This window comes from Heptranchias perlo, chromosome 20, assembly GCF_035084215.1.
Source record: "Heptranchias perlo isolate sHepPer1 chromosome 20, sHepPer1.hap1, whole genome shotgun sequence".
In the NCBI taxonomy this organism is placed as follows: domain Eukaryota; kingdom Metazoa; phylum Chordata; class Chondrichthyes; order Hexanchiformes; family Hexanchidae; genus Heptranchias; species Heptranchias perlo.
Window position 1 is genome coordinate 27,035,161 of NC_090344.1, and position 25,984 is coordinate 27,061,144.

At 44.6% G+C, this 25,984-nt stretch overlaps 11 non-coding genes across 11 annotated transcripts; 4 read left to right on the forward strand and 7 right to left on the reverse strand.

Annotated features, from left to right (window-relative positions):
- Positions 1-2,035: 2,035 nt before the first annotated feature.
- On the reverse strand, positions 2,036-2,109 carry trnai-aau (transfer RNA isoleucine (anticodon AAU)). The gene has a single exon. It is a non-coding gene; the product is annotated as a tRNA-Ile (tRNA).
- Positions 2,110-3,984: 1,875 nt separating this feature from the next.
- trnap-ugg (transfer RNA proline (anticodon UGG)) lies at positions 3,985-4,074 on the forward strand. Its single transcript is given in 2 exon segments — positions 3,985-4,020; positions 4,039-4,074. It is a non-coding gene; the product is annotated as a tRNA-Pro (tRNA).
- Positions 4,075-4,600: 526 nt separating this feature from the next.
- trnai-aau (transfer RNA isoleucine (anticodon AAU)) lies at positions 4,601-4,674 on the reverse strand. The gene has a single exon. It is a non-coding gene; the product is annotated as a tRNA-Ile (tRNA).
- Positions 4,675-10,002: 5,328 nt separating this feature from the next.
- Positions 10,003-10,092, forward strand: trnap-ugg (transfer RNA proline (anticodon UGG)). Its single transcript is given in 2 exon segments — positions 10,003-10,038; positions 10,057-10,092. It is a non-coding gene; the product is annotated as a tRNA-Pro (tRNA).
- A 526-nt stretch (positions 10,093-10,618) lies between these two features.
- Positions 10,619-10,692, reverse strand: trnai-aau (transfer RNA isoleucine (anticodon AAU)). Its single transcript has one exon. It is a non-coding gene; the product is annotated as a tRNA-Ile (tRNA).
- Positions 10,693-12,520: 1,828 nt separating this feature from the next.
- Positions 12,521-12,610, forward strand: trnap-ugg (transfer RNA proline (anticodon UGG)). The gene is given in 2 exon segments: positions 12,521-12,556; positions 12,575-12,610. It is a non-coding gene; the product is annotated as a tRNA-Pro (tRNA).
- Positions 12,611-13,136: 526 nt separating this feature from the next.
- Positions 13,137-13,210, reverse strand: trnai-aau (transfer RNA isoleucine (anticodon AAU)). Its single transcript has one exon. It is a non-coding gene; the product is annotated as a tRNA-Ile (tRNA).
- Positions 13,211-15,653: 2,443 nt separating this feature from the next.
- Positions 15,654-15,727, reverse strand: trnai-aau (transfer RNA isoleucine (anticodon AAU)). Its single transcript has one exon. It is a non-coding gene; the product is annotated as a tRNA-Ile (tRNA).
- Positions 15,728-18,233: 2,506 nt separating this feature from the next.
- Positions 18,234-18,307, reverse strand: trnai-aau (transfer RNA isoleucine (anticodon AAU)). Its single transcript has one exon. It is a non-coding gene; the product is annotated as a tRNA-Ile (tRNA).
- Positions 18,308-23,827: 5,520 nt separating this feature from the next.
- trnai-aau (transfer RNA isoleucine (anticodon AAU)) lies at positions 23,828-23,901 on the reverse strand. The gene has a single exon. It is a non-coding gene; the product is annotated as a tRNA-Ile (tRNA).
- A 1,874-nt stretch (positions 23,902-25,775) lies between these two features.
- trnap-ugg (transfer RNA proline (anticodon UGG)) lies at positions 25,776-25,865 on the forward strand. Its single transcript is given in 2 exon segments — positions 25,776-25,811; positions 25,830-25,865. It is a non-coding gene; the product is annotated as a tRNA-Pro (tRNA).
- The last annotated feature ends 119 nt before the right edge of the window (positions 25,866-25,984 follow it).

A 25,984-nucleotide genomic window follows, 5' to 3' on the forward strand; every position in this document is an offset into this window, starting at 1 on the left:
AACCGGGCCGTGTGTCAGAATCAATGACTGTGACTTACTGTCTGCCCATTTATGGCCACATTTCTGAGTTCCTGCCTTCGCTCTGTGTCGCAGGCCTGTCTCTGTCCCTTAGGATCACAACACACCCACAAGCTTCACGACTGAACGCAGGTTTGGTCAGTCTGTCCTCGCAGGTCCTTCGGAAGCTAATGATTTTGAACTGAATTATTTTTCCTGAGTGACTTGTGAAGCTTTGTTCAGTGATATGTTTGCGAAAGAGAACGGAGGAAATAGTTCGTGTGCAACTCGACATTTCTCTACATCGGAATAGAAAACGTGATTGGATGGATAGAAGAGGTCTGAAAGGATGGCCGATCGGCTGTGGGTGGCACCGAATTCTGCAGTGGCTGCAGTGGTTCATTACCGGTAATGAAAATGAGGTAAGAGACCACCACAAGCTGCCGGTGAAAATCATTCAATTTCCCAAACTTGACCCACCGAATCAAATGAAGCTCCTGGGAAAGCTACAAGACAACGCCGGTCTATCGGGCATCGTTTGAAGCAACTGGCAGTTTAAAGTGGCATCTACAGCCATGCAAGTACTGCCATGTGCCGCTGCGATCGCCGAGTGGTTGAAGCGTTAAATTCAAGATCAAATGGAGTTTTCCTTCGCAGCTTTGATTTCTGCTCGCTGAATTATTGTTTAAAGATCCGTTCAATGCTCAAATTAATGAACTGGATCTAACTCACTTCATTTCTCTCTCTCAGAGCATGAGAGATACTCGAACGTGGCCGGCGCTTTTAATTGGGTGCCCAATGTACTCTTGCAAAATTCAAATACACAAGAAAGAATCTTGCCCAATCTGCAACTAAAATTCTGCTACTTTGCAGAACCACCCATTTATAAGCGACTTTATTTAGATTAATCTCACTATCTCTCCTTGTCTCTTGTCTCGATGTTATCCCCTGATGGACTTCTCAGGCTTCCTGAAACGGTAAAGGCTGATCGAACCTGCAACACCAGCAGGGAAAGGTGAAGGAAAAAAAAGATTGAGACGGTCGGAAAAGTAAAGGTGCAACCCAGCTGATAAATTCGTAGCTAATGTCTCCACATTTTTGTCTCTTCGCCCTCACAGTGAAAGGAAACAGCAATGTGAGTAAAATATACTTATGGCAGCTTGTATACTCTGACGATGCCGAGACAGATGCCAATGTAGCTTCAGATTAACTAATTCTGAAAAGTATTATTTGAAGAAACAAGTTGTACATTGTAAACGAATTTAGTAAAGAGAGGCTAATATTGGTGACTGGAATAAGGTAGTGTACAACTTGATATTGCTGCAAATAGGAATAGAAAACGAGATTGGGTGGACAGAAGCGGTTGGAAAGGATAGCCGATCGGCTGAAGACTATGGTGAAATTTTAGACCGGCTGCAGGGCTTTCTAGCCAGCGGCTCGTTGGTCGAGGGGTATGATTCTCGCTTTGGGCGTTTTTCTCATGGAATATGCGAGAGATCCCGGACGAGCCCTGTTATCTCACTGCTTTTTAGTGAAAAGTCACCAATTGGATTCTGACATCTTTGCAGTTGTTCGAATTGAATTATATTTGAGCTCCAGAGGACAAAGTGCAGAAGTTTCCAAGGCGCAACACACACGGAGTAAATAAAATGTCTCAAGATGATGTGGAGATTGAAGCTGAATGTGAATTTACCCCAATTTAGGCGGTCTCATTGATATTAGATGACGGGATCGAGAACCACATATCCAAGTTTGCCGATGACACAAAGATGGACAGAATTATAAGCAGTTTGGATGGAAGAATGAGATTCCAGAGAGTTATCACTAGATTAAGTGAATGGGCAAAACTGCGGCAAATGGATTTCAACGTAAGCAAGTTTGAGGCCGTCCACTTTGGACCTCAAAAAGATAGATCAGAAAACATATTAATGGATGTTACTCCAAAAAATTGACCACATGACATTTTGTGTGGATTCGCTTGTTTCTCAAGTCTGCCAAACTTTTTAAAAGTTACCAAAATATTGCAATAGGAACCTTATGGCCCGCACGGGGATCAAACCCGCGACCTTGGCGTTATTAGCACCACGCTCTAACCAACTGAGCTAACTGGCCATGTAGACATCTTAGCTTTATGGGCTTACCCACGTGTTGGGTAGTTTGTGTTTATTTTTACACCATCTGACAGGGTTTTACAACGAATATAGAATAAATCACATCCCTTAAACATTGTTACTTGTTTCTGTATATACTGTCGAGGATGTAGATCAAAATTAACAAACAAAGAGCACTTTAATGTAACAAATTAAATTCCGATCAATATTATTTTACCAACAATGAACAGCCCATCCATAAAACACTGCCCCGCGATAAAACCTGTGGGCAGGACCCTGAGCGACTGTGAAAATGATATCACCGCAACGTGATTCGATCACGCTGCGTTTTGACGTTGTGTCAGATGTCTGTCTGTTTATCCGTCTGATTGGGTCTCTGCCTTATTCTCAGGCCAGTCTTTTTGTTTGCTGGCTGCAGGCCTCGCTCCGCGACTGACTGAACAACGACCTGGCAGTGTGTCCGAATCAATGACTGTGACTGACTGTCTGCCCATTTATGGCCACATTTCTGAGTTCCTGCCATCGCTCTGTGTCGCAGGCCTGTCTCTGTCCCTTAGGATCACAACACACCCACAAGCTTCACGACTGAACGCAGGTTTGGTCAGTCTGTCCTCGCAGGTCCTTCGGAAGCTAATGATTTTGAACTGAATTATTTTTCCTGAGTGACTTGTGAAGTTTGGTTCAGTGATATGTTTGCGAAAGAGAACGGAGGAAATAGTTAGTGTGCAACTCGACATTTCTCTACATCGGAATAGAAAACGTGATTGGATGGATAGAAGAGGTCTGAAAGGATGGCCGATCGGCTGTGGGTGGCACCGAATTCTGCAGTGGCTGCAGTGGTTCATTACCGGTAATGAAAATGAGGTAATATACTACCACAAGCTGCCAGTGAAAATCATTCAATTTCCCAAACTTGACCCACCGAATCAAATGAAGCTCCTGGGAAAGCTACAAGACAACGCCGGTCAATCGGGCATCGTTTGAAGCAACTGGCAGTTTAAAGTGGCATCGACAGCCATGCAAGTACTGCCATGTGCCGCTGCGATCGCCGAGTGGTTGAAGCGTTAAATTCAAGATCAAATGGAGTTTTCCTTCGCAGGTTTGATTTCTGCTCGCTGAATTATTGTTTAAAGATCCGTTCAATGCTCAAATTAATGAACTGGATCTCATTCACTTCATTTATCTCTCTCAGAGCATGAGAGATACTCGAGCGTGGCTGGCGCTTTTAATTGGGTGCCCAATGTACTCTTGCAAAATTCAAATACACAAGAAAGAATCTTGCCCAATCTGCAACTAAAATTCTGCTACTTTGCAGAACCACCCATTTATAAGCGACTTTATTTACATGAATCTCTCTATCTCTCCTTGTCTCTTGTCTCCATGTTGTCCCCTGATGGACTTCTCAGGCTTCCTGGAACGGTAAAGGCTGATCGAACCTGCAACACCAGCAGGGAAAGGTAATGGAAAAAAAAGATTGAGACGGTCGGAAAAGTAAAGGTGCAACCCAGCTGATAAATTCGTAGCTAATGTCTCCAAATTTTTGCCTCTTCGCCCTCACAGTGAAAGAAAACAGCAATGTGAGTAAAATATACTTATGGTAGCTTGTATACTCTGACGATGCCGAGACAGATGCCAATGCAGCTTCAGATGAAGTAATTCTGAAAAGTATTATTTGAAAAAACAAGTCGTACATTGTAAACGAATTTAGTAAAGAGAGGCTAATATTGGTGACTGGAAATAGGTAGTGTACAACTTGATATTGCTGTATATAGGAATAGAAAACGAGATTGGGTGGACAGAAGCGGTTGGAAAGGACAGCCGATCGGCTGAAGACTATGGTGAAATTTTAGACCGGCTGCAGGGCTTTCTAGCAAGCGGCTCGTTGGTCTAGGGGTATGATTCTCGCTTTGGGCGTTTTTCTAATGAAATGTGCGAGAGGTCCCGGGTTCAAATCCCGGACGAGCCCTGTTGTCTCACTGCTTTTTAGTGAAAAGTCACCAATTGGATTCTGACATCTTTGCAGTTGTTCGAATTGAATTATATTTGAGCTCCAGAGGACAAAGTGCAGAAGTTTCCAAGGCGCAACACACACGGAGTAAATAAAATGTCTCAAGATGATGTGGAGATTGAATCTGAATGCGAATTTACCCCAATTTAGGCGGTCTCATTGATATTAGATGACGGGATCGAGAACCACATATCCAAGTTTGCCGATGATACAAAGATAGACAGAATTGTAAGCAGTGTGGATGGAAGAATGAGATTACAGAGAGATATTACTAGATTAAGTGAATGGGCAAAACTGCGGCAAATGGATTTCAACGTAAGCAAGTTTGAGGCCCTCCACTTTGGAACTCAAAAAGATAGATCAGAAAACATATTAATGGATGTTACTCCAAAAAATTAACCTCATGACATTTTGTGTGGATTCGCTTGTTTCTGAAGTCTGCCAAACTTTTAAAAGTTACCAAAATATTGCAATAGGAACCTTATGGCCCGTACGGGGATCGAACCCGCGACCTTGGCGTTATTAGCACCACGCTCTAACCAACTGAGCTAACCGACCATGTATACATGTTAGCTTTATGGGCTTACCCGCGTGTTGGGTAGTTTGTGTTTATTTTTACACCAGCTGTAAGGGTTTTACAACGAATATTGAATAAACCACATCCCTTAAACATTGTTACTTGTTTCTGTATATACTGTCGAGGATGTAGATCAAAATTAACAAACAAAGAGCACTTTAATGTAACAAATTAAATTCCGATCAATATTATTTTACGAACAATCAACAGCCCATCCATAAAACACTGCCCCGCTATGAAACCTGTGTGCAGGACCCTGAGCTGCCTGTCTGTCTGTCTGTCTGTCTGTTTATCCGTCTGATTGGGTCTCGGTCGTATTCTCAGGCCAGGCTTTTTGTTTGCTGGCTGCAGGCCTCGCTCCCCGACTGACTGAACAACTACCGGGCCGTGTATCAGAATCAATGACTGTGACTGACTGTCTGCCCATTTATGGCCACATTTCTGAGTTCCTACCTTCGCTCTGTGTCGCAGGCCTGTCTCTGTCCCTTAGGATCACAACACACCCACAAGCTTCACGACTGAACGCAGGTTTGGTCAGTCTGTCCTCGCAGGTCCTTCGGAAGCTAATGATTTTGAACTGAATTATTTTTCCTGAGTGACTTGTGAAGTTTGGTTCAGTGATATGTTTGCGAAAGAGAACGGAGGAAATAGTTAGTGTGCAACTCGACATTTCTCTACATCGGAATAGAAAACGTGATTGGATGGATAGAAGAGGTCTGAAAGGATGGCCGATCGGCTGTGGGTGGCACCGAATTCTGCAGTGGCTGCAGTGGTTAAGAACATAAGAACATAAGAAATTGGAGCAGGAGTAGGCCAATCGGCCCCTCGAGCCTGCTCCGCCATTCAATAAGATCATGGCTGATCTGATCCCAACCACAAATCTAAAGAACACAAGAAGTCGGAGCAGGACCCGGCCACATAGCCCCTGGGCCCTCTCCGCCACCCACAGGGCATTGACCGATCCGAACTCAGCTTCATGTCCAATTTCCTGCCCGCTCCCCATAACCCCTAATTCCCTTTACTTCTAGGAAACTGTCTATTTCTGTTTTAAATTTATCTAATGATGTAGCTTCCACAGCTTCCTGGGGCAGCAAATTCCACAGACCTACCACCCTCTGAGTGAAGAAGTTTCTCCTCATCTCAGTTTTGAAAGAGCAGCCCCTTATTCTAAGATTATGCCCCCTAGTTCTAGTTTCACCCATCTTTGGGAACATCCTTACTGCATCCACCTGATCAAGACCCTTCACAATCTTATATGTTTCATTAAGATCGCCTCTCATTCTTCTGAACTCCAATGAGTAGAGTCCCAATCTACTCAACCTCTCCTCATATGTCCGCCCCCTCATCCCCGGGATTAACCGAGTGAACCTTCTTTGTACTGCCTCGAGAGCAAGTATGTCTTTTCTAAAGTATGGAGACCAAAACTGTATGCAGTATTCCAGGTGCGGTCTCACCAATACCTTATATAACTGCAGCAATACCTCCTTGTTTTTATATTCTATCCCCCTAGCAATAAAAGCCAACATTCCGTTGGCTTTCTTGATCACCTGCTGCACCTGCATACCAACTTTTTGATTTTCTTGCACTAGGACCCCCAGATCCCTTTGTACTGCAGTACTTTCCAGTCTCTCGCCATTAAGAAAATAACTTGCTCTCTGATTTTTCCTGCCAAAGTGCATAACCTCACATTTTCCAATATTATATTGCATCTGCCAAATCTCCGCCCACTCACCCAGCCTGTCTATATCCCCTTGCAGGTTTTTTATGTCCTCCTCACTCTCTACTTTCCCTCCCATCTTTGTATCATCTGCAAATTTTGATATGTTGCACTCGGTCCCCTCCTCCAAATCGTTAATATAGATTGTAAAGAGTTGGGGACCCAGCACCGACCCCTGTGGAACACCACTGGTTACTGGTTGCCAGTCCGAAAATGAACCATTTATCCCAACTCTCTGCTTCCTGTTCGATAACCAATCCTCCACCCATGCCAGAATATTACCCCCAATCCCGTGATTATTTATCTTGAGTAATAATTTTTTATGTGCCACCTTGTCGAATGCCTTCTGGAAGTCTAAATACACTACGTCCACTGGTTCCCCTTTATCCACCCTATACGTTATATCCTCGAAGAACTCAAGCAAATTTGTCAGACATGACTTCCCCTTCATAAAGCCATGCTGACTTTGTCCTATTAAATTATGCTTATCTAAATGTTCCGTTACTGTCTCCTTAATAATAGACTCCAAAATTTTACCCACCACAGATGTTAAGCTAACTGGCCTATAATTTCCAGCCTTCTGCCTACTACCCTTTTTAAATAACGGTGTTACATTAGCAGTTTTCCAATCTGCCGGGACCTCTCCTGAGTCCAGGGAATTTTGGAAAACTATCACCAAAGCATCCACAATCCCTACTGCCACTTCCCTCAAGACCCTAGGATGGAAGCCATCAGGTCCAGGGGATTTATCCGCCTTGAGTCCCATTATTTTACTGAGTACCATCTCTTGAGTGATTTTAATCGTATTTAGCTCCTCCCCCCCGAGAGTCCCCTGTTTGTCCAGTGTTGGGATATTCTTAGTGTCCTCTACTGTAAAGACTGAAACAAAATATTTGTTCAGCATTTTTGCCATCTCCATGTTTCCCACCATTAATTTCCCGGTCTCATCCTCTAAGGGACCTATGTTTGCCTTAGCCACCCTTTTTCTTTTTATATAACTATAGAAACTCTTGCCATCTGTTTTTATATTTTTTGCTAATTTCTTTTCATAATCTAACTTCCCTTTCTTAATCAATCCTTTAGTTACTTTTTGCTGTCTTTTGAAGAATTCCCAATCTTCTATCCTCCCACTAAGTTTGGCTACCTTATATGTCCTTGTTTTTCGTCGGATACTATCCTTGATTTCTTTACTTAGCCACGGGTGGCTGTCATTTCTTTTACACCCTTTTTTCCTCAGTGGAATATATTTATTTTGAAAGTTGTAAAATAACTCCCTAAATGAACACCACTGCTCATGTACCGTCTTACCCTTTAATCTATTTTCCCAGTCCACTTTAATCAATTCCGCTCTCATACCATCATAGTCTCCTTTATTCAAGCTCAGTACGCTTGTTTGAGAATCAACCTTCTCACCCTCTAATTGGATATGGAATTCAACCATGTTGTGGTGGCTCGTTCCAAGGGGATCCTTAACTAGGACATTATTAATTAATCCTGACTCATTACACAGGACCATGTCCAAGGTTGCCTGCCCCCTTGTAGGATCAGTTACATACTGCTCAAGAAATCCATCCCTGATGCACTCAATGAACTCGTCCTCAAGGCTGCTCTGCCCAATTTGATTTGTCCAGTTAATATGATAATTAAAATCCCCCATAATTATGGCTGTTCCCTTATTACATGCCCCGACTATCTCCTGATTAATACTTCTTCCAGCAGAGTTGCAACTATTAGGAGGCCTATATACTACGCCCACTAATGTTTTTTTCCCTTATTATTCCTTATCTCCACCCAAACTGTTTCAGTATCTTGATGCTTTGTCCCAATATCATTTCTCTGTATTTACAACGAATATTGAATAAACCACATCCCTTAAACATTGTTACTTGTTTCTGTCTATACTGTCGAGGATGTAGATCAAAATTAACAAACAAAGAGCACTTTAATGTAACAAATTAAATTCCGATCAATATTATTTTACTAACAATCAACAGCCCATCCATAAAACACTGCCCCGCTATGAAACCTGTGTGCAGGACCCTGAGCTGTCTGTCTGTCTATCTGTCTGTCTGTTTATCGGTCTGATTGGGTCTCGGCCTTATTCTCAGGCCAGGCTTTTTGTTTGCTGGCTGCAGGCCTCGCTCCCCGACTGACTGAACAACTACCGGGCCGTGTGTCAGAATCAATGACTGTGACTGACTGTCTGCCCATTTATGGCCACATTTCTGAGTTCCTGCCTTCGCTCTGTGTCGCAGGCCTGTCTCTTTCCCTTAGGATCACAACACACCCACAAGCTTCACGACTGAACGCAGGTTTGGTCAGTCTGTCCTCGCAGGTCCTTCGGAAGCTAATGATTTTGAACTGAATTATTTTTCCTGAGTGACTTGTGAAGTTTGGTTCAGTGATATGTTTGCGAAAGAGAACGGAGGAAATAGTTAGTGTGCAACTCGACATTTCTCGACATCGGAATAGAAAACGTGATTGGATGGATAGAAGAGGTCTGAAAGGATGGCCGATCGGCTGTGGGTGGCACCGAATTCTGCAGTGGCTGCAGTGGTTCATTACCGGTAATGAAAATGAGGTAATATACTACCACAAGCTGCCGGTGAAAATCATTCAATTTCCCAAACTTGACCCACCGAATCAAATGAAGCTGCTGGGAAAGCGACAAGACAACGCCGGTCGATCGGGCATCGTTTGAAGCAACTGGCAGTTTAAAGTAGCATCGACAGCCATGTAAGTACTGCCATGTGCCGCTGCGATCGCCGAGAGGTTGAAGCGTAAAATTCAAGATCAAATGGAGTTTTCCTTCGCAGGTTTGATTTCTGCTCGCTGAATTATTGTTTAAAGATCCGTTCAATGCTCAAATAAATGAACTGGATCTAACTCACTTCATTTATCTCTCTCAGAGCATGAGAGATACTCGAGCGTGGCCGGCGCTTTTAATTGGGTGCCCAATGTACTCTTGCAAAATTCAAATACACAAAAAAGAATCTTGCCCAATCTGCAACTAAAATTCTGCTACTTTGCAGAACCACCCATTTATAAGCGACTTTATTTGCATGAATCTCTCTATCTCTCCTTGTCTCTTGTCTCTATGTTGTCCCCTGATGGACTTCTCAGGCTTCCTGGAACGGTAAAGGCTGATCTAACCTGCAACACCAGCAGGGAAAGGTAAAGGAAAAAAAGACTGAGACGGTCGGAAAAGTAAAGGTGCAACCCAGCTGATAAATTCGTAGCTAATGTCTCCACATTTTTGTCTCTTCGCCCTCACATTGAAAGAAAACAGCAATGTGAGTAAAATATACTTATGACAGCTTGTATACTCTGACGATGCCGAGACAGATGCCAATGTAGCTTCAGATTAACTAATTCTGAAAAGTATTATTTGAAAAAACAAGTCGTACATTGTAAACGAATTTAGTAAAGAGAGGCTAATATTGGTGACTGGAAAGAGGTCGTGTACAACTTGATATTGCTGTATTTTGGAATAGAAAACGAGATTGGGTGGACAGAAGCGGTTGGAAAGGATCGCCGATCGGCTGAAGACTATGGTGAAATTTTAGACCGGCTGCAGGGCTTTCTAGCAAGCGGCTCGTTGGTCTAGGGGTTTGATTCTCGCTTTGGGCGTTTTTCTAATGGAATATGCGAGAGGTCCCGGGTTCAAATCCCGGACGAGCCCTGTTATCTCACTGCTTTCAAGTGAAAAGTCACCAATTGGATTCTGACATCTTTGCAGTTGTTCGAATTGAATTATATTTGAGCTCCAGAGGACAAAGTGCAGAAGTTTCCAAGGCGCAACACACACGGAGTAAATAAAATGTCTCAAGATGATGTGGAGATTGAAGCTGAATGTGAATTTACCCCAATTTAGGCGGTCTCATTGATATCAGATGACGGGATCGAGAACCGCATATCCAAGTTTGCCGATGACACAAAGATGGACAGAATGATAAGCAGTGTGGATGGAAGAATGAGATTACAGAGAGATATTACTAGATTAAGTGAATGGGCAAAACTGCGGCAAATGGATTTCAACGTAAGCAAGTTTGAGGCCCTCTACTTTGGACCTCAAAAAGATAGATCAGAAAACATATTAATGGATGTTACTCCAAAAAATTGACCTCATGACATTTTGTGTGGATTCGCTTGTTTCTCAAGTCTGCCAAACTTTTAAAAGTTACCAAAATATTGCAATAGTAACCTTATGGCCCGTACGGGGATCGAACCCGCGACCTTGGCGTTATTAGCACCACGCTCAAACCAACTGAGCTAACCTGCCATGTTGACATCTTAGCTTTATGGGCTTACCCGCGTGTTGGGTAGTTTGTGTTTATTTTTACACCAGCTGACAGGGTTTTACAACGAATATTGAATAAACCACATCCCTTAAACATTGTTACTTGTTTCTGTATTTACTGTCGAGGATGTAGATCAAAATTAACAAACAAAGAGCACTTTAATGTAACAAATTAAATTCCGATCAATATTATTTCGCTAACAATCAACAGCCCATCCATAAAACACTGCCCCGCTATGAAACCTGTGTGCAGGACCCTGAGCTGTCTGTCTGTCTATCTGTCTGTCTGTTTATCGGTCTGATTGGGTCTCGGCCTTATTCTCAGGCCAGGCTTTTTGTTTGCTGGCTGCAGGCCTCGCTCCCCGACTGACTGAACAACTACCGGGCCGTGTGTCAGAATCAATGACTGTGACTGACTGTCTGCCCATTTATGGCCACATTTCTGAGTTCCTGCCTTCGCTCTGTGTCGCAGGCCTGTCTCTGTCCCTTAGGATCACAACACACCCACAAGCTTCACGACTGAACGCAGGTTTGGTCAGTCTGTCCTCGCAGGTCCTTCGGAAGCTAATGATTTTGAACTGAATTATATTTCCTGAGTGACTTGTGAAGTTTGGTTCAGTGATATGTTTGCGAAAGAGAACGGAGGAAATAGTTAGTGTGCAACTCGACATTTCTCTACATCGGAATAGAAAACGTGATTGGATGGATAGAAGAGGTCTGAAAGGATGGCCGATCGGCTGTGGGTGGCACTGAATTCTGCAGTGGCTGCAGTGGTTCATTACCGGTAATGAAAATGAGGTAATATACTACCACAAGCTGCCGGTGAAAATCATTCAATTTCCCAAACTTGACCCACCGAATCAAATGAAGCTGCTGGGAAAGCTACAAGACAACGCCGGTCTATCGGGCATCGTTTGAAGCAACTGGCAGTTTAAAGTAGCATCGACAGCCATGTAAGTACTGCCATGTGCCGCTGCGATCGCCGAGTGGTTGAAGCGTTAAATTCAAGATCAAATGGAGTTTTCCTTCGCAGGTTTGATTTCTGCTCGCTGAATTATTGTTTAAAGATCCGTTCAATGCTCAAATAAATGAACTGGATCTAACTCACTTCATTTATCTCTCTCAGAGCATGAGAGATACTCGAGCGTGGCCGGCGCTTTTAATTGGGTGCCCAATGTACTCTTGCAAAATTCAAATACACAAGAAAGAATCTTGCCCAATCTGCAACTAAAATTCTGCTACTTTGCAGAACCACCCATTTATAAGCGACTTTATTTACATGAATCTCTCTGTCTCTCCTTGTCTCTTGTCTCCATGTTGTCCCCTGATGGACTTCTCAGGCTTCCTGGAACGGTAAAGGCTGATCGAACCTGCAACACCAGCAGGGAAAGGTAATGGAAAAAAAAGATTGAGACGGTCGGAAAAGTAAAGGTGCAACCCAGCTGATAAATTCGTCACTAATATCTCCACATTTTTGCCTCTTCGCCCTCACAGTGAAAGAAAACAGCAATGTGAGTAAAATATACTTATGGTAGCTTGTATACTCTGACGATGCCGAGACAGATGCCAATGTAGCTTCAGATTAACTAATTCTGAAAAGTATTATTTGAAAAAACAAGTCGTACATTGTAAACGAATTTAGTAAAGAAAGGCTAATATTGGTGACTGGAAATAGGTAGTGTACAACTTGATATTGCTGTATATCGGAATAGAAAACGAGATTGGGTGGACAGAAGCGGTTGGAAAGGACAGCCGATCGGCTGAAGACCATGGTGAAATTTTAGACCGGATGCAGGGCTTTCGAGCAAGCGGCTCGTTGGTCTAGGGGTATGATTCTCGCTTTGGGCGTTTTTCTAATGAAATTTGCGAGAGGTCCCGGGTTCAAATCCCGGACGAGTCCTGTTGTCTCACTGCTTTTTCGTGAAAAGTCACCAATTGGATTCTGACATCTTTGCAGTTGTTCGAATTGAATTATATTTGAGCTCCAGAGGACAAAGTGCAGAAGTTTCCAAGGCGCAACACACACGGAGTAAATAAAATGTCTCAAGATGATGTGGAGATTGAATCTGAATGCTAATTTACCCCAATTTAGGCTGTCTCATTGATATTAGATGACGGGATCGAGAACCACATATCCAAGTTTGCCGATGATACAAAGATAGACAGAATTGTAAGGAGTGTGGATGGAAGAATGAGATTACAGAGAGATATTACTAGATTAAGTGAATGGGCAAAACTGCGGCAAATGGATTTCAACGTAAGCAAGTTTGAGGCCCTCTACTTTGGACCTCAAAAAGATAGATCAGAAAACATATTAATGGATGTTACTCCAAAAAATTGACCTCATGACATTTTGTGTGGATTCGCTTGTTTCTCAAGTCTGCCAAACTTTTAAAAGTTACCAAAATATTGCAATAGTAACCTTATGGCCCGTACGGGGATCGAACCCGCGACCTTGGCGTTATTAGCACCACGCTCAAACCAACTGAGCTAACCTGCCATGTTGACATCTTAGCTTTATGGGCTTACCCGCGTGTTGGGTAGTTTGTGTTTATTTTTACACCAGCTGACAGGGTTTTACAACGAATATTGAATAAACCACATCCCTTAAACATTGTTACTTGTTTCTGTATATACTGTCGAGGATGTAGATCAAAATTAACAAACAAAGAGCACTTTAATGTAACAAATTAAATTCCGATCAATATTATTTTACTAACAATCAACAGCCCATCCATAAAACACTGCCCCGCTATGAAACCTGTGTGCAGGACCCTGAGCTGCCTTTCTGTCTGTCTGTCTGTCTGTTTATCCGTCTGATTGGGTCTCGGTCGTATTCTCAGGCCAGGCTTTTTGTTTGCTGGCTGCAGGCCTCGCTCCCCGACTGACTGAACAACTACCGGGCCGTGTATCAGAATCAATGACTGTGACTGACTGTCTGCCCATTTATGGCCACATTTCTGAGTTCCTGCCTTCGCTCTGTGTCGCAGGCCTTTCTCTGTCCCTTAGGATCACAACACACCCACAAGTTTCACGACTGAACGCAGGTTTGGTCAGTCTGGCCTCGCAGGTCCTTCGGAAGCTAATGATTTTGAACTGAATTATTTTTCCTGAGTGACTTGTGAAGTTTGGTTCAGTGATATGTTTGCGAAAGAGAACGGAGGAAATAGTTCGTGTGCAACTCGACATTTCTCTACATCGGAATAGAAAACGTGATTGGATGGATAGAAGAGGTCTGAAAGGATGGCCGATCGGCTGTGGGTGGCACTGAATTCTGCAGTGGCTGCAGTGGTTCATTACCGGTAATGAAAATGAGGTAATATACTACCACAAGCTGCCGGTGAAAATCATTCAATTTCACAAACTTGACCCACCGAATCAAATGAAGCTGCTGGGAAAGCTACAAGACAACGCCGGTCGATCGGGCATCGTTTGAAGCAACTGGCAGTTTAAAGTAGCATCTACAGCCATGTCAGTACTGCCATGTGCCGCTGCGATCGCCGAGTGGTTGAAGCGTTAAATTCAAGATCAAATGGAGTTTTCCTTCGCAGGTTTGATTTCTGCTCGCTGAATTATTGTTTAAAGATCCGTTCAATGCTCAAATAAATGAACTGGATCTAACTCACTTCATTTATCTCTCTCAGAGCATGAGAGATACTCGAGCGTGGCCGGCGCTTTTAATTGGGTGCCCAAGGTACTCTTGCAAAATTGAAATACACAAGAAAGAATCTTGCCCAATCTGCAACTAAAATTCTGCTACTTTGCAGAACCACCCATTTATAAGCGACTTTATTTACATGAATCTCTCTATCTCTCCTTGTCTCTTGTCTCTATGTTGTCCCCTGATGGACTTCTCAGGCTTCCTGGAACGGTGAAGGCTGATCTAACCTGCAACACCAGCAGGGAAAGGTAAAGGAAAAAAAGAATGAGACGGTCGGAAAAGTAAAGGTGCAACCCAGCTGATAAATTCGTAGCTAATGTCTCCACATTTTTGTCTCTTCGCCCTCACAGTGAAAGAAAACATCAATGTGAGCAAAATATACTTATGATAGCTTGTATACTCTGACGATGCCGAGACAGATGCCAATGTAGCTTCAGATTAACTAATTCTGAAAAGTATTATTTGAAAAAACAAGTCGTACATTGTAAACGAATTTAGTAAAGAGAGGCTAATATTGGTGACTGGAAATAGGTCGTGCACAACTTGATATTGCTGTATTTTGGAATAGAAAACGAGAGTGGGTGGACAGAAGCGGTTGGAAAGGATAGCCGATCGGCTGAAGACTATGGTGAAATTTTAGACCGGCTGCAGGGCTTTCTAGCAAGCGCCTCGTTGGTCTAGGGGTATGATTCTCGCTTTGGGCGTGTTTCTGATGGAATATGCGAGAGGTCCCGGGTTCAAATCCCGGACGAACCCTGTTATCTTACTGCTTTTAAGTGAAAAGTCACCAATTGGATTCTGACATCTTTGCAGTTGTTCGAATTGAATTATATTTGAGCTCCAGAGGACAAAGTGCAGAAGTTTCCAAGGCGCAACACACACGGAGCAAATAAAATGTCTCAAGATGATGTGGAGATTGAAGCTGAATGTGAATTTACCCCAATTTAGGCGGTCTCATTGATATTAGATGACGGGATCGAGAACCACATCTCCAAGTTTGCCGATGACACAAAGATAGACAGAATTATAAGCAGTGTGGATGGAAGAATGAGATTACAGAGAGATATTACTAGATTAAGTGAATGGGCAAAACTGCGGCAAATGGATTTCAACGTAAGCAAGTTTGAGGCCGTCCACTTTGGACCTCAAAAAGATAGATCAGAAAACATATTAATGGATGTCACTCCAAAAAATTAACCTTATGACATTCTGTGTGGAATCGCTTGTTTCTCAAGTCTGCCAAACTTTTAAAAGTTACCGAAATATGGCAATTGGAACCTTATGGCCCGTACGGGGATCGAACCCGCGACCTTGGCGTTATTAGCACCACGCTCTAACCAACTGAGCTAACCGGCCATGTATACATGTTAGCTTTACGGGCTTACCCGCGTGTTGGGTAGTTTGTGTTTATTTTTACACCAGCTGACAGGGTTTTACAACGAATATTGAATAAACCACATCCCTTCAACATTGTTACTTGTTTCTGTATATACTGTCGAGGATGTAGATCAAAATTAACAAACAAAGAGCACTTTAATGTAACAAATTAAATTCCGATCAATATTATTTTACTAACAATGAAAAGCCCATCCATAAAACACTGCCCCGCTATAAAACCTGTGGGCAGGACCTTGAGCTACTGTGAAAATGATATCACCGCAACGTGATTCGATCACGCTGCGTTTTGACGTTGAGTCAGATGTCTGTCTGTCTATCTGTCTGTCTGTTTATCCGTCTGATTGGATCTCTGCCTTATTCTCAGGCCAGGCCTTTTGTTTGCTGGCCGCAGGCCTCGCTCCCCGACTGACTGAACAACGACCGGGCCGTGTGTCCGAATCAATGACTGTGACTGACTGTCTGCCCATTTATGGCCACATTTCTGAGTTCCTGCCTTCGCTCTGTGTCGCAGGCCTGTCTCTGTCCCTTAGGATCACAACACACCCACAAGCTTCACGACTGAACGCAGGTTTGGTCAGTCTGTCCTCGCAGGTCCTTCGGAAGCTAATGATTTTGAACTGAATTATTTTTCCTGAGTGACTTGTGAAGTTTTGTTCAGTGATATGTTTGCGAAAGAGAACGGAGGAAATAGTTAGTGTGCAACTCGACATTTCTCTCCATCGGAATAGAAAACGTGATTGGATGGATAGAAGAGGTCTGAAAGGATGGCCGATCGGCTGTGGGTGGCACCGAATTCTGCAGTGGCTGCAGTGGTTCATTACTGGTAATGAAAATGAGGTAATATACTACCACAAGCTGCCGGTGAAAATCATTCAATTTCCCAAACTTGACCCACCGAATCAAATGAAGCTGCTGGGAAAGCTACAAGAGAACGCCGGTCTATCGGGCATCGTTTGAAGCAACTGGCAGTTTAAAGTGGCATCTACAGCCATGCAAGTACTGCCATGTGCCGCTGCGATCGCCGAGTGGTTGAAGCGTTAAATTCAAGATCAAATGGAGTTTTCCTTCGCAGGTTTGATTTCTGCTCGCTGAATTATTGTTTAAAGATCCGTTCAATGCTCAAATGAATGAACTGGATCTAAATCACTTCATTTATCTCTCACAGAGCAAGAGAGATACTCGAGAGTGGCCGGCGCTTTTAATTGGGTGCCCAATGTACTCTTGCAAAATTCAAATACACAAGAAAGAATCTTGCCCAATCTGCAACTAAAATTCTGCTACTTTGCAGAACCACCCATTTATAAGCGACTTTATTTGCATGAATCTCTCTATCTCTCCTTGTCTCTTGTCTCTATGTTGTCCCCTGATGGACTTCTCAGGCTTCCTGGAACGGTAAAGGCTGATCTCACCTGCAACACCAGCAGGGAAAGGTAAAGGAAAAAAATACTGAGACGGTCGAAAAAGTAAAGGTGCAACCCAGCTGATAAATTCGCAGCTAATGTCTCCACATTTTTGTCTCTTCGCCATCACAGTGAAAGAAAACAGCAATGTGAGTAAAATACACTTATGGTAGCTTGCACACTGTGACGATGCCGAGACAGATGACAATGCAGCTTCAGATTAACTAATTCTGAAAAGTATTATTTGAAAAAACAAGTCGTACATTGTAAACGAATTTAGTAAAGAGAGGCTAATATTGGTGACTGGAAATAGGTAGTGTACAACTTGATATTGCTGGATATCGGAATGGAAAACGAGATTGGGTGGACAGAACCGGTTGGAAAGGATAGCCGATCGGCTGAAGACTATGGTGAAATTTTAGACCGGCTGCAGGGCTTTCGAGCAAGCGGCTCGTTAGTCTCGGGGTATGATTCTCGCTTTGGGCGTTTTTCTAATGGAATATGCGAGAGGTCCCGGGTTCAAATCCCGGACGAGCCCTGTTATTTCACTGCTTTTTAGTGAAAAGTCACCAATTGGATTCTGACATCTTTGCAGTTGTTCGAATTGAATTATATTTGAGCTCCAGAGGACAAAGTGCAGAAGTTTCCAAGGCGCAACACACACGGAGTCAATAAAATGTCTCAAGATGATGTGGAGATTGAAGCTGAATGTGAATTTACCCCAATTTAGGCGGTCTCATTGATATTAGATGACGGGATCGAGAAACACATATCCAAGTTTGCCGATGACACAAAGATAGACAGAATTATAAGCAGTGTGGATGGAAGAATGAGATTACAGAGAGATATTACTAGATTAAGTGAATGGGCAAAACTGCGGCAAATGGATTTCAACGTAAGCAAGTTTGAGGCCGTCCACTTTGGACCTCAAAAAGATAGATCAGAAAACATATTAATGGATGTTTCTCCAAAAAATTGATCTCATGACATTTTGTGTGGATTCGCTTGTTTCTCAAGTCTGCCAAACTTCTAAAAGTTCCCAAAATATTTCAATAGGAAACTCATGGCCCGTACGGGGATCGAACCCGCGACCTTGGCGTTATTAGCACCACGCTCTAACCATCTGAGCTATCCAGCCATGTATGCGTCTTAGCTTTATGGGCTTACCCGCGTGTTGGGTAGTTTGTGTTTATTTTCACACAAGCTGACAGGGTTTTCCAACGAATATTGAATAAACCACATCCCTTAAACATTGTTACTGCAGAATTCGGTGCCACCCACAGCCGATCGGCCATCCTTTCAGACCTCTTCTATCCATCCAATCACGTTTTCTATTCCGATGTAGAGAAATTGTAAACAATTTTACAACACCAAGTTATAGTCCAGCAATTTTATTTTAAATTCACAAGCTTTCGGAGATTTTCTCCTTCCTCAGGCAAATGTTTCAAGAGCTCCTTGAAGCCTACGCATTTATACATATAGAACAATACATGGTGTTTGCAGACTGCCGCTGCAACTGCCCGTTGCCAAGGCAATCACCGTGTTCAGACAGAGAGGTGTCACCTGCAGAACCCCCGAATACACATTCAACAAAAAAACAAACAGGGAAAAAAAACAGAGAAAAAAAAACACAGAGAGAGGCAGAAACATCCGGAAGGCAGAGAGAGCCAGCAAATGACCCATTATATTAAAAACAGATAACATTTGTTCGCTGGTGGGGTAACGTGTAGCGTGACATGAACCCAAGATCCCGGTTGAGGCCGTCCTCATGGGTGCGGAACTTGGCTATCAATTTCTGCTCGACGATTTTGCGTTGTCGTGTGTCTCGAAGGCCGCCTTGGAGTACGCTTACCCGAAGGTCGGTGGATGAATGTCCATGACTGCTGAAGTGTTCCCCGACTGGGAGGGAACCCTCCTGTTTGGCGATTGTTGCGCGGTGTCCGTTCATCCGTTGTCGCAGCGTCTGCATGGTCTCGCCAATGTACCAGGCTCTGGGGCATCCTTTCCTGCAACGTATGAGGTAGACAACGTTGGCCGAGTCACAGGAGTATGAACCATGCACCTGGTGGGTGGTGTCCTCTCGTGAGATGGTGGTATCTGTGTCGATGATCTGGCATGTCTTGCAGAGGTTAGTGTGGCAGGGTTGTGTGATGTCGTGGACGCTGTTCTCCTGAAAGCTGGGTAATTTGCTGCGAACGATGGTCTGTTTGAGGTTGGGTGGCTGTTTAAAGGCGAGTAGTGGAGTTGTGGGGATGGCCATAGCGAGGTGTTCGTCGTCATCGATGACATGTTGAAGGCTGCGGAGAACATGGCGTAGTTTCTCCGCTCCGGGGAAGTACTGGACGACGAAGGGTACTCTGTTGGTTGCGTCCCGTGTTAGTCTTCTGAGGAGGTCTACGCGATTTTTCGCTGTGGCCCGTCGGAACTGTTGATCGACGAGTCGAGCATCATATCCCGTTCTTACTAGGGCATCTTTCAGCGTCTGTAGGTGTCCATCGCGTTCCTCCTCGTCTGAGCAGATCCTGTGTATTCGCAGGGCCTGTCCATAGGGGATGGCCTCTTTGACATGGTTAGGGTGGAAGCTGGAAAGGTGGAGCATCGTGAGGTTGTCCGTGGGCTTGCGGTAGAGTGAGGTGCTGAGGTGCCCGTCTTTGATGGAGATTCGTGTGTCCAAGAAAGAAGCTGATTCTGAGGAGTAGTCCATGGTGAGCTTGATGGTGGGATGGAATTTGTTGATGTTATCGTGTAGTCTCTTCAGTGATTCTTCGCCGTGGGTCCATAGAAAGAAAATGTCGTCGATGTATCTGGTGTATAGTGTTGGTTGGAGGTCCTGTGCAGTGAAGAAGTCCTGCTCGAACTTATGCATGAAAATGTTGGCGTATTGGGGTGCAAATTTGGTCCCCATGGCTGTTCCGTGTGTTTGGGTAAAGAACTGGTTATCGAAGGTGAAGACATTGTGATCCAGGATGAAGCGGATGAGTTGTAGGATGGCGTCTGGGGATTGGCTGTTGTTGGTGTTGAGTATTGATGCTGTCGCAGCGATGCCGTCATCGTGGGGGATACTGGTGTAGAATGCCGAGACGTCCATCGTGGTGAGAAGTGTTCCTGGTTCAACTGGTCCGTGGGTACTGAGTTTTTGTAGGAAGTCTGTAGTGTCGCGACAGAAGCTGGGGGTTCCCTGTACGATGGGTTTCAGGATGCCCTCGATGTATCCAGAGAAGTTCTCACACAGGGTTCCGATAGGACGTCTGGGTGTGTTGGCTTTGTGTATCTTTGGGAGGCAGTAGAAGTCTCCCACTCGGGGAGTACGTGGGATGAGAGCGTGCAGGATGCTTTGAAGGTCAGGACCTCTCTGGATACATCGAGGGCATCCTGAAACCCATCGTACAGGGAACCCCCAGCTTCTGTCGCGAAACTACAGACTTCCGACAAAAACTCAGTACCCACAGACCAGTTGAACCAGGAACACTTCTCACCACGATGGACGTCTCGGCACTATACACCAGTATCCCCCACGATGACGGCATCGCTGCGACAGCATCAATACTCAACACCAACAACAGCCAATCTCCAGACGCCATCCTACAACTCATCCGCTTCATCCTGGATCACAATGTCTTCACCTTCGATAACCAGTTCTTTACCCAAACACACGGAACAGCCATGGGGACCAAATCCGCACCCCAATACGCCAACATTTTCATGCACAAGTTCGATCAGGACTTCTTCACTGCACAGGACCTCCAACCAACACTATACACCAGATACATCGACGACATTTTCTTTCTATGGACCCACGGTGAGGAATCACGAAAGAGACTACACGATAACATCAACAAATTCCATCCCACCATCAAGCTCACCATGGACTACTCCTCAGAATCAGCTTCTTTCTTGGACACACGAATCTCCATTAAAGACGGGCACCTCAGCACCTCACTCTACCGCAAGCCCACGGACAACCTCACGATGCTCCACTTTTCCAGCTTCCACCCTAACCACGTCAAAGAGGCCATCCCCTATGGACAGGCCCTCTGAATACACAGGATCTGCTCAGACGAGGAGGAACGCGATGGACACCGACAGACGCTGAAAGACGCCCTAGTAAGAACGGGATATGACGCTCGACTCATCGATCGACAGTTCCGACGGGCCACAGCGAAAAATCGCATAGACCTCCTCAGAAGACTGACACGGGACGCAACCAACAGAGTATCCTTCGTCGTCCAGTACTTCCCCGGAGCGGAGAAACTACGCCATGTTCTCCGCAGCCTTCAACATGTCATCAATGACGACGAACACCTCGCTATGGCCATCCCCACACCTTCACTACTCAGCTTTGAACAGCCGCCCAACCTCAAACAGACCATCGTTCGCAGCAAATTACCCAGCTTTCAGGAGAACAGCGTCCACGACACCACACAATCCTGCCACGGTAACCTCTGCAAGACATGCCAGATCATCGACACAGATACCACCATCACACGAGAGGACACCACCCACCAGGTGCATGGTTCATACTCCTGTGACTCGGCCAACGTTGTTTACCTCATACTTTGCAGGAAAGGATGCCCCAGAGCATGGTACATTGGCGAAACCATGCAGACGCTGCGACAACGGATGAACGGACACTGCACAACAATCGCCAGACAGGAGGGTTCCCTCCCAGCCGGGGAACACTTTAGCAGTCATGGACATTCATCCACCGACATTCGGGAAAGCGTACTCCAAGGCGGCCTTCGAGACACACGTCAACGCAAAATCGTCGAGCAGAAATTGATAGCCAAGTTCCGCACCCATGGGGACGGCCTCAACCGGGATCTTGGGTTCATGTCACACTACACGTAACCCCACCAGCGAACAAATGTTATCTGTTTTTAATATAACGGGTCATTTGCTGTCTTTCTCTTCCTTCCGGATGTTTCTATGTTTCTGCCTCTCTCTCTCTGTTTTTTTTTCTTTTTTGTTGTTTGTACATTTGGTGGCCCTGTAGGTAACACCTCTCTGTCTGAACACTTTGATTGCCTTGGCAACGGGACCTCCTCAGAAGACTAACACGGGAAGCAACCAACAGAGTACCCTTCGTCGTCCAGTACTTCCCCGGTGCCGAGAAACTACGCCATGTTCTCCGCAGCCTTCAACATGTCATCAATGATGACGAATACCTCGCTATGGCCATCCCCACACCTGCACTACTCGCCTTTAAACAACCACCCAACCTCAAACAGACCATCGTTCGCAGCAAATTACCTAGCTTTCAGGAGAACAGCGTCCACGACACCACACAACACTGCCACGGTAACCTCTGCAAGACACGCCAGATCATCGACACAGATACCACCATCACACGAGAGGACACCACTCACCAGGTGCACGGTTCATACTCCTGTGACTCGGCCAACGTTGTCTACCTCATACGTTGCAGGAAAGGATGCCCCAGTGCATGGTACATTGGCGAGACCATGCAGACGCTGCGACAACGGATGAACGGACAGCGTGCAACAATCGCCAAACAGGAGGGTTCCCTCCCTGTCGGGGAACACTTCAGCAGTCATGGACATTCAGCCACCGACCTTCGGGTAAGCGTACTCCAAGGCGGCCTTCGAGACACACGACAACGCAAAATCGTCCAGCAGAAATTAATAGTCAAGTTCCGCACCCATGAGGACGGCCTCAACCGGGATCTTGGGTTCATGTCACACTACACGTTACCCCACCAGCGAACAAATGTTATCTGTTTTTAATATAACGGGTCATTGACTGTCTTCGTTCTGTCTCTCTCTCTTTTTTTTTGGGGGGGGTTGTACATTCAGTGGCCTTTTAGATGACACCTTTCTGTCTGCTCACTGTGATTGCCTTGGCAACGGGCAGGAATCACCAGGCATTGTTCTGTGATTTTCAAATGCGAAGGATTCGAAATTGTCACTTCCACAAATAGGAATAGAGAACGAGATTGGGTGGACAGAAGCGGTTGGAAAGGATCGCCGATCGGCTGAAGACTATGGTGAAATTTTAGACCGGCTGCAGGGCTTTTTAGCAAGCGGCTCGTTGGTCTAGGGGTATGATTCTCGCTTTGGGCGTTTTTCTAATGGAATATGCGAGAGGTCCCGTGTTCAAATCCCGGACGAGCCCTGTTATCTCACTGCTTTTTCGTGAAAAGTCACCAATTGGATTCTGACATCTTTGCAGTTGTTCGAATTGAATAAGATTTGAGCTCCAGAGGACAAAGTGCAGAAGTTTCCAAGGCGCAACACACACGGAGGAAATAAAATGTCTCAAGATGATGTGGAGATTGAAGCTGAATGTGAATTTACCCCAATTTAGGCGGTCTCATTGATATTAGATGACGGGATCGAGAACCACATATCCAAGTTTGCCGATGACACAAAGATAGACAGAATTATAAGCAGTGTGGATGGAAGAATGAGATTACAGAGAGATATTACTGGATTAAGTGAATGGGCAAAACTGCGGCAAATGGATTTCAACGTAAGCAAGTTTGAGGCCCTCCACTTTGGACCTCAAAAAGATAGATCAGAAAACATATTAATGGATGTTACTCCAAAAAATTGACCACATGACATTTTGTGTGGATTCGCTTGTTTCTCAAGTCTGCCAAACTTTTAAAAGTTACCAAAATATTGCAATAGGAACCTTATGGCCCGTACGGGGATCGAACCCGCGACCTTGGCGTTATTAGCACCACGCTCTAACCAACTGAGATAACCGGCCATGTACACATGTTAGCTTTATGGGCTTACCCGCGTGTTGGGTAGTTTGTGTTTATTTTTACACCATCTGACAGGGTTTTACAACGAATATTGAATAAATCACATCCCTTAAACATTGTTACTTGTTTCTGTATATACTGTCGAGGATGTAGATCAAAATTAACAAACAAAGAGCACTTTAATGTAACAAATTAAATTCCGATCAATATTATTTTACTAACAATGAACAGCCCATCCATAAAACACTGCCCCGTGATAAAACCTGTGGGCAGGACCCTGAGCTACTGTGAAAATGATATCACCGCAACGTGATTCGATCACGCTGCGTTTTGACGTTGTCTCAGATGTCTGTCTGTTTATCCGTCTGATTGGGTCTCTGCCTTATTCTCAGGCCAGGCTTTTTGTTTGCTGGCTGCAGGCCTCGCTCCGCGACTGACTGAACAACGACCTGGCAGTGTGTCAGAATCAATGACTGTGACTGACTGTCTGCCCATTTATGGCCACATTTCTGAGTTCCTGTTTTCGCTCTGTGTCGCAGGCCTGTCTCTGTCCCTTAGGATCACAACACACCCACAAGCTTCACGACTGAACGCAGGTTTGGTCAGTCTGTCCTCGCAGGTCCTTCGGAAGCTAATGATTTTGAACTGAATTATTTTTCCTGAGTGACTTGTGAAGTTTGGTTCAGTGATATGTTTGCGAAAGAGAACGGAGGAAATAGTTAGTGTGCAACTCGACATTTCTCTACATCGGAATAGAAAACGTGATTGGATGGATAGAAGAGGTCTGAAAGGATGGCCGATCGGCTGTGGGTGGCACCGAATTCTGCAGTGGCTGCAGTGGTTCATTACCGGTAATGAAAATGAGGTAATATACTACCACAAGCTGCCGGTGAAAATCATTCAATTTCCCAAACTTGACCCACCGAATCAAATGTAGCTGCTGGGAAAGCTACAAGACAACGCCGGTCTATCGGGCATCGTTTGAAGCAACTGGCAGTTTAAAGTAGCATCTACGGCCATGTAAGTACTGCCATGTGCCGCTGCGATCGCCGAGTGGTTGAAGCGTTAAATTCAAGATCAAATGGAGTTTTCCTTCGCAGGTTTGATTTCTGCTCGCTGAATTATTGTTTAAAGATCCGTTCAATGCTCAAATAAATGAACTGGATCTAACTCACTTCATTTATCTCTCTCAGAGCATGAGAGATACTCGAGCATGGCCGGCGCTTTTAATTGGGTGCCCAATGTACTCTTGCAAAATTCAAATACACAAGAAAGAATCTTGCCCAATCTGCAACTAAAATTCTGCTACTTTGCAGAACCACCCATTTATAAGCGACTTTATTTACATGAATCTCTCTATCTCTCCTTGTCTCTTGTCTCTATGTTGTCCCCTGATGGACTTCTCAGGCTTCCTGGAACGGTAAAGGCTGATCTAACCTGCAACACCAGCAGGGAAAGGTAAAGGAAAAAAAGACTGAGACGGTCGGAAAAGTAAAGGTGCACCCCAGCTGATAAATTCGTAGCTAATGTCTCCACATTTTTGTCTCTTCGCCCTCACAGTGAAAGAAAACAGCAATGTGAGTAAAATATACTTATGATAGCTTGTATACTCTGACGATGCCGAGACAGATGCCAATGTAGCTTCAGATGAACTAATTCTGAAAAGTATTATTTGAAAAAACAAGTCGTACATTGTAAACGAATTTAGTAAAGAGAGGCTAATATTGGTGACTGGAAATAGGTCGTGTACAACTTGATATTGCTGTATTTTGGAATAGAAAACGAGATTGGGTGGACAGAAGCGGTTGGAAAGGATAGCCGATCGGCTGAAGACTATGGTGAAATTTTAGACCGGCTGCAGGGCTTTCTAGCAAGCGGCTCGTTGGTCGAGGGGTATGATTCTCGCTTTGGGCGTTTTTCTAATGGAATATGCGAGAGGTCCCGGGTTCAAATCCCGGACGAGCCCTGTTATCTCACTGCTTTTAAGTGAAAAGTCACCAATTGGATTCTGACATCTTTGCAGTTGTTCGAATTGAATTATATTTGAGCTCCAGAGGACAAAGTGCAGAAGTTTCCAAGGCGCAA